Source organism: Cibotium barometz, chromosome 30 (genome assembly GCF_041138505.1).
Source record: "Cibotium barometz isolate CiBa-2024 chromosome 30, ASM4113850v1, whole genome shotgun sequence".
Taxonomy (NCBI): domain Eukaryota; kingdom Viridiplantae; phylum Streptophyta; class Polypodiopsida; order Cyatheales; family Cibotiaceae; genus Cibotium; species Cibotium barometz.
The window spans coordinates 42,079,484-42,095,832 of NC_141075.1; positions in this window are offsets into that span (position 1 = coordinate 42,079,484).

The window sequence follows — 16,349 nt, forward strand, 5'->3', positions numbered from 1 at the left end:
TCCTCCTTGAAGACATCTACAATATAAAAAAAAGCACCAAATTAACAAAGTTAGATTGCATGATTAATAAATATCTATGTTAACATTGTAAGCAACAAATAAACATTATAACAACAAGAAATAAACAGCAACCTATTGCTTTGATTCACACAACTTTGTTGCTTACAACCTATGAAAATGAACATAAACACATCAAGAAAAAACATAAACATAAACACATCAAGAAAAAACATAAACAAACCCTAAACCTATGATCATTACTCATCATAAGTATTTTATGCCACTTAAAATCACGATAGTTATCTGTGGTGTAGAGAAGATTATAAGCAACAAATAAAGATTAAAACAACACGAAATAAACAGCAACTTACTACTTTAATTTGCACAATCTTGCTGCTCACAACCTTGCTCCTGTGAAAATAAACAACACATCAAGAAAAAACATAAACAAACCTATCTTACATCAAGACAAAACATAGACAAACCCTAAAAATATGATCATTACTCATAAGAATTTGATGCCACTTTAGATCACGATAGCTATTTGTAGTGCAAAGAAGAGAAAGTTCATATGAGAAAACATACATAACTCATAGAGGTTTTGTCCAAATGAGATGAAATTTTATTGAGGAGAGAGCTATGGTGGAGAACAACATACTTGTAAAATTTTGTGAAGAAAGAACTAGAGTTGCAGAAGATATGGCAAAATTGAATTTCGGTATAAAAAGGGAGAAAATGAAAAGGTAGTGAAATGCAAAAGGAGGGAAAGTAAAAAGGTAAACAAAAAAAAAGGGAAAAAATAAAATTTGGTTTTCAAACTTCCATGTGCTAACCACGAGGTACATTTAACATGAAAGATATAGAATCTGACATGAAATCTAACATTTCTCTATTTTTTAAAGATATGGGCTCTATTATTTTATTATCTTAAGAGATTTGGGCAAATATATGACAAAAAGATCCATGTTACATGGATCTAGAATCCCATCTCTCTCATTGGTTAGGCCAATCTTTTTTTATTCACTCCTTAGGGGCAAAATGGAGAGTCCATATTTCAAAGATTCTGAGCAAGGCGGACCAACAGGCTTAGTGAGGAGCTCAAACCCAATAAAAAAGGATATTTACACATAGATTTTAAAAAGGAGTATACACCAATGCAGAAGCACAATAAACAAATTACATTAATAAGATTAGAGGTAAATAATTTTTGGCAGTAAGGAAAGAAGAACATCGACATTTGGATGGATGGAAGGTAAACTATACCTTATAGATCTTGTCACTCACAAGATCTTTACCACCATTTTGGAATCTATCCTATGTAAGATATCTTGGTGATGGTCATATTAGTTTCTATGGATACAACATAGATTGATGTTCTCAAGTTAAAAAATCATCTTGCTCATTGTGAGATTGATTTGCTAAAATAATACTATGAAAAAAGTATCTAGAAGTTAAAAGAGGACAAGGAGAAGATTCAAGATCTTGAAAAGAGACTAGCTATGGCCAGAGAGAATAATACAACATCAGGATGGCATAAGAGATCAAGGAAGATAAATAATATTGAGAATCTTATGCCATGGTCATCTCAAATTGGTAAATGTGTATTTGCTACAGTGTAAGTAACAATGTATGCTTTATTTTTTACTCTAAAAAATGTTATGATTGTTTATTATTGCACTTTATACACAAGAGGATTCTTACTAAGGTGTTATTTTCTATTTTTCAGAGAAGTGATACGTCCTAATAAAGAGAATATGGATCCAAATAAAGCTTTAGCAAGATACACCAAGCTATTGACACGAGTTTTGATGGAGAAATTATTGATATGTAAGAGAAACATTATAGAGCAATGAAACATAAATTCATCAAGGGTTTTTTGGAGGAGAATATTATGGAGGCAGAATATAATGTTTGTATAAATAGAGATGGGTATTCTTAAATATATAAAACCTTGAAGCAAAATCTCAAGAATATAAACATTACAGATAATCTTCTTCCCAAGCCCAGGCCTCCAATGTCTCTTGAAATTGTGCAGTAATGAATGCTCATGTTCTTCAATTCTTGGGGGGGAACCATTTCATATTAAAGATGTTTATCATGGCAAAAGAAAAGACTTGGTATTCTCAATAAATTCAATAACATATGGGTAGATGTCATCACACTTTAAAAAGAAATGGTTTGATTTGATGAAATGTATTGAGGAAGCATGCATGGTATTAAAATTTATCATCAAGCTAGATGAAGAAGAAATACTACAAAACCAAAAGCAAGAAAGGGCTTCAATACCATTAATGAGTAGGACATTGGACCCAATGATGCCCAAAGATCATTCATCATATTTTAGTGCGTAGTTAGAGAACAACATTTGGTGGCCTGGGGCCTTTGAGGTAATTTCCATTCTAAGGTTTGATAAAGAAAAAGGACTTTAATTTTGTCTAGCCATTTGATAGCATAATAACATTTCTCTATTCTACTATCATTTCTATGAAGGTTGATAAAGAAGAGCATGCCATATTACAATGGGTCTTTCATCACACTTCAATGCCAAAGATCATTTTTACAACCAAACAAAAGGCTCTTTATTACAAGTTGATGGGGTAAATGAAGAGTTTTCTATGGAATGTCACTTGATAAGTGATTTAAAAATCATCAAGTGTATATACATTATTAAAACAGGTCCATGGGAGTATCAAAACCAAGTATTGGACCAATATGACTTATCAGCATTTATATGATGATACTTTTGAGCCAATTCTTAATATTCCATTGTGTAGAGTAAATATTTGTACTTTACATCCTTTGTGCATATCCTTTGTGCATAATAGTTGAGAAGTTAGTCTATCTTTGCATATGTTTTACTTACAAGGTTTGACCCACAATCAACATAAAAAAGAGGTATAAAAGCTTTGGAAGAGGTTCTATAAGATATAAGATTACATGGAGGAAATGTGCATATTGAAAAAGATATCAAACTTTTATCAAATGAACCAGAAGATTCCTATCATTCCACAGGGACCAGGAGAAAGCAAGAAACAAATGACAATCAACAATAAAATATGGAGCATGGAATCTTGTATACAATGTTGTCGAGGATTTTCGAGACAATGGAAATGCAAGATATCCCAAAGCTAACACATAGTTAGAGCTAAATAAACTTTTTTTGTTTTGTGAGAAATCTGAGAAGTGGGAGAGAAAAGACCATGAGAAGTTTAAGAAAGCCATCAAAGCTTTAAAGTTTCCACAAAGCATTCAAAGAAGCTTGGACAAGCATGGCACTTTCATCATTACATGATGGTAAATAAGAAAGATCTCTCTTGGTTGTTGTTGTTGTTGTTATAGTCAATCTCTATTTACTGAGGTGTCTCTTGTTATTTTTGTTTTACAACATATTATATGTAATCATTTGCCATATTTTGCAAGTAAATATGGATGCCCAGCTCTTTGGTCCACTCAAGTTATGGAGAAGTCTCACTACCAGGCCAAGACTTCATTCTTGTGATACACAAGGAGAAATTGTGAGACAAATAAGAGCAAATAGTTTGCTGGAGGCATTCCAATGGCTTTATTACAAAATACATTAGCAAATCAGACTAAAAGAACTAAATAAAGAATCTGAGATACAAATGGCAATACAACTTATTCATAAACAAAGAAGACAACAAGCATGGAACACATCTAGTGTAGCATCTAAATGCTTTCAATGGAGAGCATTACAACAACAATACAAAAAAAATGGGTCTCTGCTACAAAATCCACTAACCTGATTTCACAATCAGAAAGCATCATTCATCATGATTAGATATAGTCTCTTCTTCATTACATAATCTTCTTCTTTTTAAGTGGGAGAAAATCATCCCTGAACGATCTTCAATCTGTGGCCTCAAAACTGTGATATTTTTACTATAACAAAGTAGCTCATGTTTTCCATAAAGATGGAAGCTTTCTTGGATGATCTATTCCACAAGCAAGTGCATACAATAAATATGTCAAATTGTAAGTATTATTGAATGCTCCTAGTCCAAATCCAAATGTGCAGAGTGCTAATCACTTCTCTAGAAACATCAATTTGCCTGCATTCCATTGTACTAGATATCCACTTACAAATCAAGACAGTGTTTTGATGATAAATAATGGCACCATTGCTTGATCATCACTAGAGAATTTTGTGTGAAATACCAAGAATTGTGTTTAATTAAACCACCTTATATATTCTGCCAATGCTACATCCTTTCCAAGCCCAACTACTCTTTTGCCTTTAGCTCAACTCAAAAAATCTTCAAAGACCACAAGCTACAAACAAGTACATTAGAAAGCCTTTATACATCTTTTGGGCCCTTTGCTAATGACCTTCATTAGCAATGGACCAATGGGAAGAGAGCAGTGTACATATTTAGTCTCCTCCAAAAGTACGCGGAAACTAGGCTTGTCTTCCTCATTAATACAAATGTGGGGTTCGAAAAGTAGGGGCTGGCCTTCATAAATTAGGGGGGGTAGGTAACTAAAAGTTTGGGGGCTCCATCATTTTCAGCCCCCATTATTCTTGTGGGTCAAAAAACCCTTAAAAATGGGTTTTTAAAATTTCAAAAAGTGATTCTCCCCCCCATCCCCCCTAAAAACCCAAACCAAACAATATTGTATAAAAAAAGAGCTTTTTTCACCTTCATCTTCTCTCTCTACACTCCATTCTCCCCTCCAACATCATCCTACACTCCATTCTCCCCAAAACCAGCAACTCAAATCTCCATAGCTCTCTCTCTCTCTCTCTCTCTCTCTCTCTCTCTCTCTCTCTCTCCTGTGCATAGTCATGCAGCTTATCCATGCCGCATCGAAAAGAGATAGCAAGACAAAGCACAATAGACAATGTAATGGATACACAATGGAGAGAATTCAAAATTCTAATTATACCAAAGAGGTGCAAGTGACGGTGCTATCCACCCGTGCGCTCTCAAGTAGAGCTTAGATGGGGATCTAGACAGACTCTGGATGGAATATGTACGAGGTGTAGAAGGGGGTGGATACTCACAAGTATTGGATACCTTAGCTCATGGCCAGGTCCATATATAGTACTGTAGCTGGTGTGGTAGTAGACGCGTATACAATGAGGGCGGTTACACTGCATAGACACAGTCACCATCCGCGTATCAAGAACGTGGCCCATAGACCACCGACTACCGCCCACTAATGATGGACCTAGTATCAGAGGGAATATTCTAAGGAATATTCCTCATACCCTTGCCAACTAATGCTCTTACCCCTGACCATCTCCTAACCATCATCAATGGTCACAATAATGACATATGCACCATGGGGGTCCCCACTAAAGACATATATGCACCATGGCTACTCCTCATAATGGGGGCCTAACAAATGTGCATTATACATCAAAGTGAGATACATGCTGAGAGGCAGGCAGCATTGAGTGTATAATAACAAGGACTTCACCCCGTCTGCCACTTTCCCACTTTTTGCATTGAAAGCATTGTCAAAGCAGTTGTGGGTGGCCACTTTAGGCCAGTCAATTAGCAATGTCATATTAGTTAAGAAATCTCTTGTAATGACTACATTTGGTACAAACTATAGAGGCAAGGTGTTGGCCCAAATAGGAATTGCACAATCGGCAGGCCAAAAATTGCCCAAGGACATAGCAAAAACAGTCTTAACAGGGGAGCTACCCATAGCTAAAAAGCGTCGGATAGCCCTTGTATCCTAAATCCCACCATCTCATATGTAAACGATCTCGTTCATAATGTTATGTTGCAATCTCTATGAATCATGGTCCCAACTGTATTGCAACCTCTATGAATCGTCTTATGTGGAGTTTGTATATGATTCATTTTTTTATGTTCAAAGGGGCTAGAGGGGTGCAAAAATGCCATGTGCGGGCCACCCGCATAGCCTTTTTCGCACCCTTTTGGCCCACTTGTTTTCTCATTTATTTGATATTTGTTTACTCAAACAACCTACAAATTGATTAAATTCGTTTAATTTGTTAACTTTAGTTTAACTCATGAATTTTTGGGTAATTCAATTAAATTAGTCATCCTTTAAAAATTAATATTTTGTCTTAGGTTTAAATATTTTTAAAAATTTACAATGTCTTAGGTTAAAATCCAAAGGGGCTAGAGGGGTGCAAAAATGCTATGTATGGGCCTCCCGCACAGGCCTTTTTTGCACCCTTCTAGCCCACTTGTTTTTTTTATTTGATATTTATTTACTCAAAATAACCTATAAATTGATTTAATTGGTTTAATTTGTTAACTTTAGTTTAACTTATAAATTTTTGGGTGAATCAATTAAATTAGTCATACTTTAAAAATTAACATTTTGTGTCTTAGGTTTAAATATTTCTAAAAATTTATAGTGTCTTAGGTTAAAATCCCAAGGGGCCAAAGGGGTGTAAAAAGGCCCCATGCGGGCCTCCCACACAAGCCTTTTTCGCACACTTCTAGCCCACTTATTTTTTCATTTATTTGATATTTGATTACTCAAAACAACCTACAAATTCCTTGAACTTAGACTTAATTTGATAAAATTTGGAATAATTAACAGCTAAACACCAGTGAACCCCTAGCAAATTCTAGAGAGAGAATGAACCCTTATAGTACAAGTAAAATTTTATACCATTCTCAACAAAGGGATATGCATTTAAACCTAAGATTTTGGGAATATGAATAGAATTGACATGAGATTTTAAGTAGTTTAAGTCTTGCATAAAACATCGAAATTCAAAGGGGCCAGAGGGGTGCAAAAATGCCATGTGAGGGCCTCCCACACAGGCCTTTTCGGCACCCTTCTAGCCCACTTGTTTTTTCATTTTAGATATTTGATTGCTCAAAGAAACCTACGAATTCCTCAAACTTTAGAATAAACCGAAATTCAAAGGGGCCAGAGGGGTGCAAAAATGCCATGTGAGGGCCTCCCACACAGGCCTTTTCGGCACCCTTCTAGCCCACTTGTTTTTTCATTTTAGATATTTGATTGCTCAAAGAAACCTACGAATTCCTTTTCGGCACCCTTCTAGCCCACTTGTTTTTTCATTTTAGATATTTGATTGCTCAAAGAAACCTACGAATTCCTCAAACTTTAGAATAAATTAAGGGCTAAACACCAATGAACCTAGCAAATTCTAGAGAGCGAATGAATCCTTATAGCACAAGAAAAATTTTAAACCATTCTCAATAAAGGGATATGTATTTAAACCTAAAATTTTTGAATATGAATAGAATTGACATCAATTCGATAGGTCTTGCATGTAAAACCTCAATTATCATGTGGCTTATGTGACATTACTTTAAAAAAACTCGAAACATTACAGAAAAAATCAAAATCCAAAGGGGCCAGAGGGGTGCAAAAATGCCTAGTGCGGATCTCCGGCACAGGCCTTTTTTGTGCCCTTTGATACAATTAAAAAAACACCAATCAATTGCATCAAACACAATTGCAGACTATGAAACAAAGACATAAAAGTTATCTTACATTGATAATTGCAAAAATGTTACATTTGTACGTGTAGGCCAATTACATTAAAAATCAGATGATCTATCTCTATACGACCATTTTTCTCCGTGAGTTTGCCACGCCAATTGCATGTCCTTCGTCATGATGGTCACTCGCTTTGCATGAATTGCGCAGAGGTTAGTGTCCTGAGACCAGGTAGGACTCTGCCGCCTCTTGCAACAGTTCGAGGTCAATTGACTATATGCGACATTCCATCTTGTAATCCCATAGAATTTCCTTACATGTCCGTGCAAATGGAGCCCTCCGGATTAGTAGCTCCGTCAACTTCTGGTAGTGGCGTATCTCCTAGAATATTATGAAACCAGAGCGTGTTTTGCATCGTGGACCACACGAAAGAGCTTGGGGGGGTCGAGCTATGTGTGTGGGGGGGCTGAAAATATGCTCTTATGGTGGCAGAGTTACGGAGAAGCCTCTGGCCATTCACACTCTTGGGGAATCTCGATGGCCTCTGGCTGTCTAGGAGGGGCACGACCTCTGGGTAGAGTCTTCACGGCTACTGCCGAGTGTGCTGGAATCTCCATGCCAACCCATGAGGGCTTCTCCAATGGCCCATTGTCATCCGACTGAGTCCTCTCCGAATCAGAGTCACTGCTTTGCGTGTTGTCATACTACTATCGGTGTCGTCATAATCGACAAGCACTCTCCTTTGCTTCTTACTCTGCTGAATTTAATGCCGGAGGCATTAAATTCCTCCGCGATGTCCTTGGTAGCTAGTTCCCTCCTCCTTATGTTCTCTTCTATGAGTTTCTTCTCATAGTCTGCTTATTAGTGCGCACCATGGCCTTGAATGTATAAAAGGCTTAAAGAGGATGTAAGCTCTCGAATGTATAAAATGGCAAAAAGAGGGAAATCTCCTTTTATAGAGATCAAAAATACGTCATCATTACAAAAACCTCTAATTTTAGGAGGCATTTCGCACAGGCCACAGGGCATGAAAATGCCCAATGCGGGCACCTTGCAAAGGGAATTTTTACACCCTTTAGGCCCGCATTTTTTTTTGTTTTGGAAAAAAATCAATTCTACAATACTTGATCTCCCTCACTTGATAATCCACAATTTTGACATTAAATAACTGTTGGAAAAACTAAAAACAAAAATTGTGGCAAAATGACACTTGATTCCATAAATGGTTAAAACCAAAATTATTATTAATCGATATCATATTACATAGAGGGTAAAAGTTTTATAAGCCAAATTTGCCATTAAAATTCCATCCATTACAAGATCCTAACTAGGGAAATAGATCATTCGGAGCAAGCTTATAGCTACACTAGACTTAATTATGCTTGAAATAGCAAGGGACTCCAGTACTTGGATAATGTTTTGCACCATAGCTTCCCAGTGTTGTGTGTAATATTTGGGCATAGCGCAAGGCCAAGGGTTGGTCTTCTTGCAACACCGCAGGGTCATTGGGGGCTCTACCACCTGTGACGTGGCAAAATGCACTTTGGTTTACACTGCAAACCTACAAAACAAGTTTTTCAATCATCAAAAATTTACACCATGAAACAAATGATGCTCTAAGTCTCTTACACGTTACTTACCCAAGTAGTATGGCCAATGTGGCTGCCAAGGTTTTGCAAATCTTGGATGTGGGAAGGCAATCTCCCTCTCTCCAAGCGTGCTTCCTGGGATGGAGAGGCAGCCTCCTCTCCAGTTAGAGTGGGTAGCTCTAGGTCAAGCAAATATTGTGCAAGCTCCTCAGCACTCATGGTTCCCATGACAAGGAGCGCTCAGAGAAGCAATGGAATGGAAAATGAGAGGGGGGTCCCAGGGAAGCTATTTATAAGCATTGGAATAGCCATCCATGTAACCTAATCACCCTAGACCATAAAACCAAAACCCTAGACGTCAATAGGGGCCCAAACTTTTCTGACTCTCCTTCGTGTTATCCTCCATATGTAGCATGGAGTGTGGGTCTTCTCCCTCATTTAATGAGAGTGATTTGGTGAGGGAAGTGGAGGCAATAAATGAGGGAGAAAAAGATATCACATTTAAGGGGATAGAGGAGGTTTTGGGGGGAAATGGAGGTTGAAATTTGATTTTTTGATATATATATATATATATATATATATATATATATATATATATGTATGTATGTATGTATGTATGTATGTATATATATAAAAAGATCTGGGATAGGTTTCAAAGACAAAAACCTAGCAAAATGGGAAAAAAATCACTATTTTAGGCCCCCCTTAGTTACAAGCTTGTGATGTGAAAAGTGCTTTGCTATAAGAGAGAGAAAATAACTACTTTAGACCCTAAAATTATAGGCTAGAAAGAGCAAACTATAGGCACCAAGTAGGCCTCTTTATTGCCCTTGTCTCCTTAAAAATACTCAAAATTAGCCTTAATCCCTAAAAATTAGGAATCCTTACAAGGCTCAAAAGATGTCCAAAGGCTACCTAATGACTTGAATTAAACTATGAAAAGAGTACTTTGATACCTTTTGATTTTCATTGTTGACAAGTTTTGTGTCACTACTATAAATATTGATACTTAAATGAGGAGTGGAAGAAGAGGACTCCCCCCACTCCACACTCCTCCAATATTCAATCTATTTAAAACTTTTTCCTCACTTGGAAGACCTTCTGCCTTCAAACTGCCTTTAGCAACACTGGACACGTGTCCCTAGCATGCCTTTTAAGGTGGCATCCAGTACATGACCCGATGAGTTTTTTTTGGGACCTATAATAAATATATATATTACCTCAGAACTGATTATATAACTAGATCTTTTGCACCAACCAAGACTACAAACTGAACACACCCACTAATTACCACATTTCACTTTATTCAATAGATTACACAGCAGATTCCATCTACTATCCTCCAAAAGAAAATTGGATTGCCCCCAAGATATTTGATACCCCAACTGGATGCAAGATTCCATCATAGCCTCAGTGGTACACCCTCTTGGAGTTTGCTTTTCCAATATGTCCCCCTTTTTTGACCAAATTTTAAATGTAGGTTTGTTCCCCACATGATTTTCTATAAATGCAACAAATGTATGATCCACTTGCTTCTCCTTAAGAAGGTACCATCTTCTAGTTTTAGGTCCAAGTTTAGGCAGTTTAGGTTCAAACCCTCACCAATGCTAACCTCTGCAACATATGAATCATAGGTTAGGTTACCCTAGTATGCTTGAAGGTTCCCCCAAGTAAATACAGAAATCAAGCTATGCCAATATGCATTTTTTGCATTAGCTAACTCATCCCCTCTTTTCCTAGCTTATTCACACAGATGAGTTTAATGATGCCACCGAAAAAGGTATACTCGCACGTGCCGATGCTGATGCCACATGATATGCTTTTACTTCCCATGATTTTTTTGACATGTGCATCTTTTGAGTAGTGTATCTCACGGTGTTCTACATCTTATCTATTATGTTCATCCCTCTTGGTCTATTCTACTGCTCTTCTTAGCAATGTGCTCAACTTAAAATCTGTTATACTTGGCTTGCCTCTCCTTTGAAATCTGCTCGCCCTCTGATCTTCCTCATCTTGGCTCGAACTCTTTTTTTAAAGCCCAAGTGCTCGAGGTAAGGCAATCACAATGCAATTCTAATCTTTCAAAGAACCCTTCTAGATGTATTTGCATTGTAAAGCATTTTGATATTTACCTCATAAGAGAATAGTCAATTATGGTACTGTTGTCTATTCTATGGTGTATGTATAGTTTGTCCTATTATTTAACTCACAAGACTGTAGCACAATGCGTATATGTAATGAAATGAACAAGGAGATGCCTTGATCGCATTTTAGAGCCCGTGTAGAGGGCAGTATTGAGGCAGTGTCCTTCCCACGATATGTACTGAAGGTCCTAGAAAATTAATAACTCAAATATGCCTTAAATGCGCCTAGAAAGAAGTTACCTTCCGTAATGCAAGAATGCTCTAGGCACACTTCCTCTACAATTGAATCCATCTGTGTATCAAATACATTCGATGAAAAAAATTGCTAAATGCCCATCACAATAAACCGTGATAGTTGGGTTTAACGAAGGCAAAGAAAGTATCCATCTTCAAGAAATGAGTTCATTTGTTCTTGGAAGGGACGTGTTAAATATTTTAGGATTTGCGAGAACAATAAACTAAGTGCTAGCTCAACGTGCGTTCAACTCGTTGTAGAAGAACGCCCTGCAGGTGTACCATTTAACATGCCTAACTGTAAGTATTTAATGTTTATGAGTATCGAGCTTTAATATTTAACTTCTAAGCATTTTTTGGTATGTTCAGATGTTTATTCATCCTTATTTGTCTTTGATATGTCCATATGTTTATCCATCTTTGGACATTGAATTGCAACTTGTACAATCTATTGTTGGGATCCTTGATGTGGTTCATGCATTGGCGAAGCAACAATATAAAGGCAGAAGCTCAAGGTCGCTTGCACAGAGCATGGTTTCTTTTTTTATGACCATTTTTACTATACTCCAAAATCCATTTTGGTATCTTCCTCTTCCCATTTTGCTATGCACTAAAGGGGGACTTCATTTTTCGATATCTTCCTCTTCTCGATTTCAAAAGTGGAGAGAAATCACTTCCGAACTCAGATACCAACAAGAGTTTCAGCTACAAGTTGTTTTTAGAGATTCAAAGGTGTCTTAAACCCACCATAGCAAGTAGACATGTTAAATTAAATATTTGCATGCCTGCAAATGTATTTTTTGAATTCTTTCCAAATTGTGAAGAAGAACCAAATCTATGTTTATTTACAAGTTTATAGATTCAGACAATATTCTAGAATTCTCAGACAAAGGCTGAGATAAAAAGATAATAAATGGGCTAGAAAGCATAGTAATAATTGACTCTATCTCGTGCAAATATATGATACTAGGCACTCAGAATTTCGTCATGAGCTTTTACTATACAAGGTGGCACATAGTAAGGGGCCAAAGAGTGCCTTTGGATCAAGATCTTGATGACTTCCAAGATAATACTTTGCAAGACATAGACGTTTGGTTTAATGATGAACTTATCACAATGTTGCAAATGAGAAAGAATGGTACTTTAGAGTAAATATGAATGACCTACAAAACAAATATGAGTTAAATTTGCCAAATCGCTTTAAATTCAAAATCCCAAACCGCATGGTAAAATACTTTATTTTATACATATATTAACAAACTTCAGTATCAAATATTAAAGTTTTTATCTTATATGTAACGGGTCTCCATAAGGGAACAATGAGTAATAAAGTGCGTGCACCTCATCGACAGTGTTATTGGTTGTACCAAACTAGCAGATGTAACACACAACTAACATATGTAACACACTAATCAGGATGGCATGGCTTTTGTAATGTTAAAGTGTTTATCATTTATAATGTAATACAAACAACTTTCTAAGTCATATCGTGCAACTCATGGAGTTTTGCAAACTTGTTCCAAAACCATTTTTTGTATGCATATTCAAATTAAATACACTTGAGGTTTCCAAAAATTTATACAACATATTAAATTTTATTTTTGTATTTGTATTCGAAATACATACATACACTTGAGGGTTCCAAAATTATGTACGATATATTAAAGTTCAGTACAATATAAGCTTGATTGTTGTCGAATGCATCTTTCAGTATATGTAGATAAAATTTTGAGCTGCATCGTCTAATGCAGCATCTTCTAGAGTGAGAGATGGATCTGGTGGGGGCACACCCGGTGGGCCTGGTGGCTGGTGGGGGCACACCTGGTGGGGCTGGTGGAGGAGCTAGTGGGGGCACAGCTGGAGGGGCTGGAGGGGCTAGAGGTGCATCATTTGATTTCATTACTGTGTGATTATTCAAAATTCTAGCAAGGATTATCTAATTCAGCATCTTCTAATAAGAGCTGGAGCTAGTGGGGGCACACTTGGTGGGGCTGGAGGTGCATCATCTGATTGTAGTAATGTGTGATCATTTTGTTATAAAATTCTAGCAAGTCGTCAAGTGGTGTGCACGATGATAAGATCTATCTCTACAAAATAGGTCCAAGCCTTCTTAAATTAGAAATTTAATTTGATAAATGATACAATGTATGCTTGGGTTAGTTAGGAGTTGGTTTATATCTTTACCTCCTCATCGAAGCCCAGATTTAGTAATGAGGTTATCATCATCCTTGCATTGAAGCAAACTTGATAGCCACAAGTATGAGGATCATGTTGCAGTGAAACTTGATATCTAACATATCTCATCTGGTTGTTTTATAAGTTGGCTCTTAAAATTTTCTCCATAGACCTAAATTGAGCATGGGGAAACGTAACAAAGATTGAATATTCAATTCACTCTCAACATAACAACGAACGAGCCGATAAGAGAAAGACTTATAGTTTTACTTTGGCAAGGAATCCTCTAACTAAATTTGCATAATAACAAGTTCTTTGTGTCAAATGGACTTGGTTCACAAGCTTGTATTCATTGTGGATCATCAAGCTATATTATATTTGGTGAACAACCTATGTGCAACTGGAAGGATTACATGATGGTTATCAATTCATATGGAGTTCGACTTCATCATGGTTGTTTGTAAAGGACCATAACATGTTGATCATTTTTCAAGAATGCCAATGGAGTGCTACAATGCCATCAAGGTATCTCCTTGTCCAACTTATTTTCTATTTGCATTGTAGTAGTCTTGTGAGATTTACAAAATAGGCCAAAATGAATAAATGTAATAGATTATGCTCTACAACGCAATCAAGCTATCTCCTAGTGCACCTTATTATATGTTTGCATTGTAGAAGTTATTCTTGTGAGTTAGTTACATAATAGAAATGCAATTTTACTATTCATAAATGCATTATAACACCGTTCACCCGACTAGACAACATCACCATAATTGACTATTCTCTTGTGAGGTAAATATAGAAGTACTTTACAATGTGAATACGTCAAGAAGGGTTCTTTAAAATATTGGAATCACATCGTGGTCGCCTTACCTCGAGCACTTGAACTTGATGAAGAGAGTTTGAGCCAAGCTGGGGAACAACAAAGGCGAGCTGATTTCCAAGCCGAGCAGATTACAGATAAGAGCAACAAAATAGACTAAGAGGAGAGATTTCAAGCCAAAGATGGGGAAGAGCATAGGCAAGAAGATTAACCAAAATGTGACCCCTAAATTCCTCTAATGTCTACTCTTGCTTGCATATATACTAGCATGCTAATGAATACTTGTTTGAATAGGTTTACTTGTAGGTTTTCCTCTTGTTGTTAGGACTATGGTCCTACGGAAGTCGAACCCTAGCATAAGTTAATAGCTTTCGGAGTCTCGAGAGTATTATTAGTGCTAGCGGGGTTCAGGGGTTAATGGGCGTTAGGGTTTGGTCGATGTGTGTACACATCTAAGTTAGCACGGCTCTTAAGTAAGATGGGCGGCCGGGCTAGGAGGTGTGGACACAGGCCAGGGTTTTGGTATAAAACTCAACGAGAAACCCTAACTCGTCATTATATGGCTGGGAGGTGAACCGACTTCCACCCTCTCTTCTTCTCCACGCCTAGGCTATGGCGGCTTGAGGAAGACGCAGCCGTTAGCGGAGGCGTTACACTGGGTATCAGAGCCAGCGGCGTCAGGCACGACCTGCACAAGAAAGAGCTTGACGCTGCAGTAAAAGAAACGAGCGCAGCTGTCACCCGTACGGTGACTTGCACGTCTGCGCCTGCATGAACAGCCCACAGCGAGCGCCGCCGCCTACCCATCGTCCGTACGGCCACCACAGCGGATGCCTAAGGTGGCGACCAAGGCAGTCCGGAAGTCCTAGAAGGCGATCGGTGAGCGATCGTTGGCGCGCCGTTGGCGAGTGCGTGAGAATTCTCCCTTACTTGAGTGGCACAAGGGTGAGGCTTCACCATCCAAGGAGTGGGGTTTTGAACCCACCACCTCAAGCTCCAAGGCAAGTGTGCTAGCCACTTCACCTTTTCACTTGTGTTGTTCTTCTCTTCAAAAGAACTCTACTTATTCTTTCAAGGGAGGACACAAACTACAAGGAAAGTGACACAAACTACAAGGAAAGTGACCTTTTCACCTTCAACTTTCCTTCCTTCAATTTGTGAGAGGAGTTTTCTATGCTCCAAGTTTGGAAGTTTTTGGTGGACGGATCTTCAACGACATGCTACATGCAACACACTTTTTTGCATGCATGTGTTGATTGACGACTTGAGTGGTGATTTCTTCTCGATTTCCATGCATGCAAGAGGAATTCTTCTACGACGCTTCAATTGGAGTTCACTTTTGAAGGTAATCCGTTCTCTATTTGTAAACACGTGCATACCATGGCCTCAGCGGAACCGTCTCATGTTCACTTCGATTTTGAGAATGATATGCATGATGTTAGTGAGGCACACCCTTTGGGTGGTGGTGTGGGTGATTCGCGACAGGCCGTTACGCCTGATCGGGATGCCAACATGACCGATGCCGAAGGGGGTGCGAGTCCACTAGATGATTATGGTTTGGTAGACACGTTAGAGTTTGGGCGTCTCACTTCAAGGGTAGTTGCACTTGAGCGCACTATAACAAATGTCAATACCAATCTCACAAATTTGAGCACGTTTTTTACTGAATTTATGGCACATTTTGCAAGTGGATCGGCGGCAAGTGGAGGGCCTATTCCGATAGTTATGCCTCCTCTTGTTCCAAATCCTACAGTAGAATCTATTGCACCCTCTGCAACGCAGGAAGGGGCTATGTTGAAAAACGTGAAGCCGCATGTGTTTAAGGGAGAGGAGCGCGATCGTAACAAGGATGCGGTCCATACATTTTTACACAAGTGGACGGACTTGCATCGCTTACGCCGCACTCCCGCTGCTGTTATGGTCACTGAGACGAGTCTCACACTTGAAGGTAAAGCCTACAAG